Raw genomic sequence first — 7,386 nt, 5'->3', positions numbered from 1 at the left:
TCGATTCCAAGGATGGCTGAAGTCACCAGGCTGAGCTTGTTTTCCTGAATCCATCCTGAAGGTGTGCTTGGTGTGATGGGACCCTCTGTGCCCCCAAACTCTCCCACAGCTTGGTCCTGCAGCCTCCAGCCCTCCTCCTCCTGGGCAGCCCCTTCTTCCCATGATTCCAACCCATGGAGGGCCTCGAGGGGAGACGACCCTTAGTGGGAGACGGCCTTGAGAAGCTGGTCTCCCGTGTGTGTTAGGACCACGAACGATGATGAGAGTCCAATTGCAACAGCCTCTTCAGCATAAGCCAGCCAGCAGGCCCGGGCACCACGAGGGAGCACAGCCCGACCAGCTCATTATCACAAGCCTTGGATGGAGCTCCTAATTATTTAACCTTGTATTTAAATGACGGGAGCATACTTCTTTATGTCCCTGCCAAGGCTGCAGATGATAGCCCGTTAGACTCTCCCTGGAGAGACTGGATCTGCCAATCAACTCCCCATTATCAGAGGAGACACCCGCCTTTGGAGTTGGGAGGGAGCTGATTCTCAGCGGGGCCCCTGAAAAATGGCCTGGCACGTGCGAGGCGTCATTTCCACCTCTGGCGACACCGCTCGCCGCTATAAACTGCGGACAGCTGCATCCCAGCTCATTTGGTCTCTGCACATTCTATCCTGGCGTCTGATAGGCAGCCAGTGTTTGAGGGGGCGCCCATTGTTACCAGGCAGGAAAAACAGACATATCTCCTCGGGAGAGTGGAGCCCGTCCAAAGTCCAGAATCCCGTGCAGCAAGGGCACGAGGGGGCTCGCTGGGAAATGACTGTGAGCCTCGGTTTCGCCCGAGGCTCAGGCAAAACTGGGATGTTCTCGACTGGAAAGCAATCACTGGGCTTTGCAGTCGGCTAGGGGAGCTGGGGCTCTCTGCGCAGCCCTTCGCTGGGCTGAAAAACAAAAGCAACTGCTCCTCTCCGGTTTTCTTTGTGTTTCTAACAGTTTGAGCGGCTGGTGGACTGGTGCTCTCCTGGGATACAGGAATAAGCCACCAAAGTCCCTCATTCCTTCAACATAAGCCCACATACCTGATGTTGGCTGCAGTTGACACTGCTTCCTCACTGGCTGCGCTACAAATAGAGGCTTTGTCTTATGCCTTTTTGTGTTGCTTTACTGGGTGATTGGTCAAGAGATTTGCTGTTTTTTGGTTTTCTGAGGCTGCAAAGTCCAAGGTTGGGACCAGTGCATGTTGAGGGCTTCTTGCTGCATCATCCCATGGCTAAGGACAGGAAGGGAGAAGGCAGGCTCTCCTTGGAGTCAGACCACACCCCCACCATCCTCCTGACCCTGATCCATTCCCCAGAGCCATCGCTGGACACCGCTCTCAAGACCCATCCCAAGCATGGTTAGACTGGTGGCTCCCATTGCCGCCATGGGACCCTCAGGGGGCACACTCAATGAACTGGCAGCTCCCATTGCCAGCACAGGAACCTCGGGGACACACTGAAGCTACCGCAGGCTCTGAGCGTGACTGTCCTCGCTGCTTCCTGGTGGAACACCCACGTGTTCACCCAGCTCTGTGGCTGGGGTGTGTGTGGAAAGTGCGCAGGACGAGGCGGAGTGGTTGCATGCAGGAGCTGTGTTTCTTTCTCTGGGGAAGAGAGCCTGGCATCTTGGAAGTGATGCAGCCAGCTCCAGGTGTCACCCACAAACCCTGATTCTGCCAAGTGTGTGAGGTGACGTCTCTGCCCTCATGGATCAGTTTCCTCGAAGTCTAAATTGAGCGATCAGTGTGTGTTGGATCATGGCTTTCAGTGTCTTGGCTTCTTTTCAGAAACAGTGGTGTGTAGTCAGGGACTTATGGGAAGGGCCTGCGGCCTTCGAAGTGTCCCATTGCTTTCATCTTACACGTTGCCCTGGATTCAGACCTCAGCTTCCCTGACAGACCCTAGACTGTCCCAGACATGCCCTCCCTGTTTCATATTCTGCAAATAGACTTTTGTTCCTTCTCCCCTTGTTTCCTTATGATCAACCCTGCATTGCTGGGATATCTTTGTTACTGTTTATGGAGTAGTTTATTTACACTAACCCATATTAATAATAAGTATATTCAAAGATGGTGCAATGGCATTACGGTAAATCTTCTGAAGTCACAGCGTATGGAAGATAATTTTGGAAATCAGAACGGTGAAATGAGGACATCGGAGTTGGACGGCATCACCTGTGGAAGGCGTTGAGCCCAGCCACGCAGCTCAGTGAGGAAGCCGAGGAGGACGTGCTGGAAAGAAGCTCCAACATCCTGCGGCAAATCGGGACCCCTCTCAGTGGAGTCTAGGAGCTCACAAAGAATTGGAAGGGCACAACCTTGTCACCGTAGTAGTTAAATTCATTTAACTTGTTAAAATAACACTGAAGTGCATCCATGTCAGCACAGGAGAGAGGCTCATTTCTTCCCCAAGCAGTTTGTTTCTTGCTGTTAAGGTGGCTGCCCACCAGCCATGCCCTGCTGACTGCTGATAAGAAGTGCACAGCCCCGCCTCCCAGTCAGGTGAATACAGTCTGATTGGTTCAAGCTGGTCACCATGTCACAGTCGGTGCTCCTGGCCACATGTCCCTTAAGGCTGTGATTGGTTGGGTCTGGGTCACATGAATCCGTCTGACCAATGAAATCCAAGAATGACATATGGTTTCTTCATGCAAATAGTGACAGATGCATTCAACTGGGAGCGAAGTTAATGCTGCTAACATTTGTCTTTACAATGACTTGCTGGTACAGAGTGTAACTTAGCACAGCAAAGACAGGGATGTAACTGGAAATGGACTCTCACTGGCCATGGGCACAGTGACCCAGTGCACTGGCCAGGTGGGGCAGCTCCTGGCCTGGGTGGTCATGGGGTGTGCAGGTGCCAGGTGGGGCAGCTCCTGGCCTGGGTGGTCATGGGGTGTGCAGGTGCCAGGTGGGGCAGCTCCTGGCCTGGGTGGTCATGGGGTGTGCAGGTGCCAGGTGGGGCAGCTCCTGGGCTGGGTGGTCCCGGGGTGTGCAGGTGCCAGGTGGGGCAGCTCCTGGGCTGGGTGGTCCCGGGGTGTGCAGGTGCCAGGTGGGGCAGCTCCTGGCCTGGGTGGTCCCGGGGTGTGCAGGTGCCAGGTGGGGCAGCTCCTGGCCTGGGTGGTCCCGGGGTGTGCAGGTGCCAGGTGGGGCAGCTCCTGGCCTGGGTGGTCCCGGGGTGTGCAGGTGCCAGGTGGGGCAGCTCCTGGGCTGGGTGGTCCCGGGGTGTGCAGGTGCCAGGTGGGGCAGCTCCTGGCCTGGGTGGTCCCGGGGTGTGCAGGTGCCAGGTGGGGCAGCTCCTGGCCTGGGTGGTTATGGTGCCAGGTGGGGCAGGCCCAGCTCTTGGGCCTGTGTGGTCCCAGGGTGTGCAGGTGCCAGGTGGGGCTGGGTGTTATCGAAGGAGGGTTGTAGTGTGGGAGAGTGATTTCACGCCTTCCGAGATGACTAGGCAGCGTGGCTGGGACCGGCGTTGCTCTGAGGGTGAGAGGAGTCGCTGCACACCCTGAGCACAGTGCCAGCAGTGCAGGCCTCGACCTGTTGGATTGAAATTTTTAGGATGGGCTGCAAGAGCAAGCAATCTCCACGCTTCCAGCAAAGAGCTGGCTTCTAATAAAGCTGAGATGCTTAATGTTTTCATTTTAAGAATTATGTATTTCAATAAATCCCTGACACGAAGAATGGAGCAGGGACCCACGGGGAATAAATAGCCCCCGAGTGGGAATTTCCGCAGCTGTCACTTTGTGTGTTATTTATAGATGTGTTGTGTTTGTTGGCTGCTGTGCTGTGACAGGTTGGTAAAGCACCGGGGATGCCCAAGACTTCCTTCTCTCGTTTTCTGGAGTGTGGGAGATTCTGCCACTCAAAGTCAGAAATGAGGCTATCGGGGAATCAAGCACGTGCTGGGAACTGAAGCCGCTCGGCTCCTAGGCAGTGACTCTCAGATCGAGGTAGCTGTTGAACTCTGGCCGAGAGGGGTTGCAGCCGCCTGCGGGACGTGGCTCAGCACCACGCAGCAGCCCACGGAACAGCTGCTCGGCAGGCGCTGCGTGCAGGAGCCGGGGGCTGCATCTCCGGCTCTAAACCTCAAAGATCTGAGGCTTCCGGGCAATGTTGACAAATTGGAGTTGACTGACACCTCAGGCTCACAGAGCGTAGGTATCCACAGTTCTACAGTTAATTCACAAGCGATGCTGAGAGAACTTCTTAAGACACTTAACTCTTCGGGGTTTTGAAGCCAGTTACTAAATCAACGCAGATTCCCAAGGGCCATCTTGCTGATGCCGGTTGAGCATTACAATACTGACAAGAATGTCGTCAGCTCACGAAAAGCAATTAAAGGAGACATCTGGGATTGAACCATATCACATCTGTCTAACCTCGTTCAAGCCAACACGACGGTCCCAATTTGGCAATCAGGCATAAACACGCACCTACCAATTGAATTTAAATCTGCTTTTTGCCTATCAGAAAGGAGAAATACTGCATGCAGTGTATCGGAGCTGTGAGATATAATAAATAGATTAGGACCTGGCATGGTAGCCTGGCAGCTAAAGTCCTCACCTTGAACGAGCCAGGATCCCGTATGAGCACCAGTTCTGATCCTGGCAGCCCTGCTTCCCATCCAGCTCCCTGCCTATGGCCTGGGAAAGCAGTCAAGTACGGCTCAAAGCCTTGGGACCCTGCAGTGGTGTGGGAGACCCGGAAGAGGCTCTGGGCTCCTGGCTTCAGATTGGTGCAGCTTCAGCCATTGCAGCCGCTTGGGGAGTGAATCAACAGATGGAAGATGCTCCTCTCTGTATATCTGATTTTCTAATAAAATTTTTTTTTTTAAATCTTAAGAGTAGATGAGCTATATACTGAAGAAACAAGCTAAGCCAGGCGGAGAGCCGAGGGCCCGTTTCTTACTTTCTGGAAGGTGCTGCGACATCTGCATCCATGCGTCCCTTGAATCCTCGTTGCTTCGCATTACCTACCCACATCGGGGCTGCCTGGGGGCTTCTTGGTCATTGCGGTGTCGCCTTTGCTGTGGTTTTCAGTGGGAGCTGCCGTAACCAACGGCCAGGCTGCTCTGGGGTCAGATCCTGGAATGACAGGGCCAGGGGCCCCCTCCCTGGCCGCAGGTGGCCACCTTCTTCCAGTCTTCCTGCCCCTGCCCACGTGTCCTGCTCTGCAAGGATACAGGTCCTGCCGCTCAGAACTCGCCCCCATGACTTCTGTCCTGTTTAGTGAGGTTGTTGACGACTCTCCAAAGATGACAGCACTTCAGGGAGTTCGTGGAAAGTAGACTCCATGGAGCTATTTTGGGTGCAACATGTTTTGCACTATTTTTTTCATAATACCTATTTTCACAACCTTCTTAAAACGCCCTTACAGTCACGTTCTGAATACCGAGAGCCACACGCTTCAGACTGCATTACCTGCTATTTAAACAGTATCTGTTTTATCATTTGTAGAAAAAAAACTGCACAGCACCCTCTATGGGCATTAATTCACGTAGGCACGAATGTATTCTGGAGAGTTGGGGCTGGTGATTAATGTATTATTGATATGTAGTTTATCCATCAGTCTCCATCTCCTCTGGCACCGTTCCCCCGAGGGTCGTCGATGGCCCCACACACAGATGCTGGCACCAAGGTGATGGTCACCTCGGCTCCTTATGGCTAACTGTCCAGGTTCTCTCACCTAGTTCTAAAGAGAGGGAAGTTGATTGGCCCAGCTGCTATCAGGTGGTCAGGCCTGGTCCAATCAGCTCGTGGCCCAGGATGAGGTCACAGTGGCTTAGTTGTCAAGGAAACTTTCTGGCCTGCCAGTAGGCAGGTGCTCTAAAGCAGATCTTGGAAGGGAGACAAACCACAGGCCCGTCACCACTGCTCTCGCTGCCGGTGGTACCGCGCTGTCTCCCTGGCAGAATTCATCCTCCCGCTCTCCAGTCCAGGGCCACCATGTTCTTGTTTCTGCTCTGCCACTGAGTCCTCGGTGAGGTATGCTGTCTGCTCTGGCCTGCTGGCTTCCCTGCTCTGCCTCCTGCCTGCTCACCCTCTCGTGCTGCTGGCTCCTGCCCAGGCCCTCTGCGCTGGCCGCCCCTGATCCAGTGTGCACTGGAGTTCTGAAATTCAAAGTGCTGGCTCCTTTCTCTCACTCAGCTCCCAGTTCAAAGGTCACCCTGGGGAGGATTCCCCACCTGCCCCCGGCCCTCTCCTAACAGCTGCAGCCTTACTCTCAACAGCAGCTCGTAAATCCTGTGGTTTTGTAGCTTTCCTTTGCCCACTCACCTGGTGAGACCGTGATCGTGGGAAGGAGGAACTCGCTTTGTCCCCTCCCTGGGTGCCCAGGATATGATTGTTGAATGAAAATGGATGAGTACGGGAGCGAACAGCCGGTCTGGGAGGAAGTGACTTTGGAGGTCTCCCATGTTCCTCGCCGGGGTCCCGCCCTGGCAGGAAGCACCGACAGTGAGTTACAACACCGAAACCTCTACACGCTTCCTCTGGTTCCTGGAAGTTCTGGCCCCGTCACCCTTGCTCCTGACAGCGCAGTGATTGCTTGGGTTTGGATGTGTCCCGGCTCTCATTTTTCCACAGTCCTCACCATTCTGTTATCCTCTAGTGTTGGGTGTTGACGTGGACTGAATTTGCTATTATAACACCAATGTTTTAACTTTTTTTTCCTCATGGTAAAAAAAGAAGGAAGTGAAATAGTGCTTAATTCATGCTGTTGTGAAAAACGAATAAAAGCCAGTCGAATAAGGACTTTTTCTGGAAAAGTGAGAGATCCTGGGTTTATTTGTGAGCATATAATTTGCATGCATATATTATTCTAAGACAGGTGTCTTGTGGAAATTCTCCCATGTACTTCACGCATTCATATAAGTGCCCCGGCCCCTACAGACACGTCAGCTGGGGGTCCTTGATCCACCGGCCGATGTGAACATGCAATCTTGTTGAGGTTTTCCTAGCTTCCCCGAGCACTGAAACGGAGACATCTCTGATGTGGTGGCCCCAAGGTCACATCAAGGTCAAGGCAAAGCCTTTGGTGCTCTTGTGGGTTGGATGAGCAGAACAGAAGCTTCTTTTGTAAAACGTCTTTGGGTGAGGACTGGACTATGACGTCATCGTAAGATAGCTTGAACGTGTTGGCTGTGCGGCTTGTTGAGTTGGGTCAGGTTGGTGTGTCCTTTGTCTAAACTCAGCGGATCCAGTAGAGTTGGATTATTTGGACTGAAGTCTTTATTTCACAATATTTACTGATGAGTAATAAACAGGAAAACAAAATTACAGTCGTGTGAAAGATTAGAGCTTTCTGGTGCGAAGGGACATCTGTTTATTGCTTGCTTTGTAAATGTGCTGCAGCTCGATAGGCAA

Source organism: Ochotona curzoniae, unplaced genomic scaffold (genome assembly GCF_017591425.1).
Source record: "Ochotona curzoniae isolate NIBS_2020 unplaced genomic scaffold, NIBS_Ocur_1.0 contig_46, whole genome shotgun sequence".
Taxonomy (NCBI): domain Eukaryota; kingdom Metazoa; phylum Chordata; class Mammalia; order Lagomorpha; family Ochotonidae; genus Ochotona; species Ochotona curzoniae.
Note: the sequence above shows the minus strand (reverse complement) of the source record.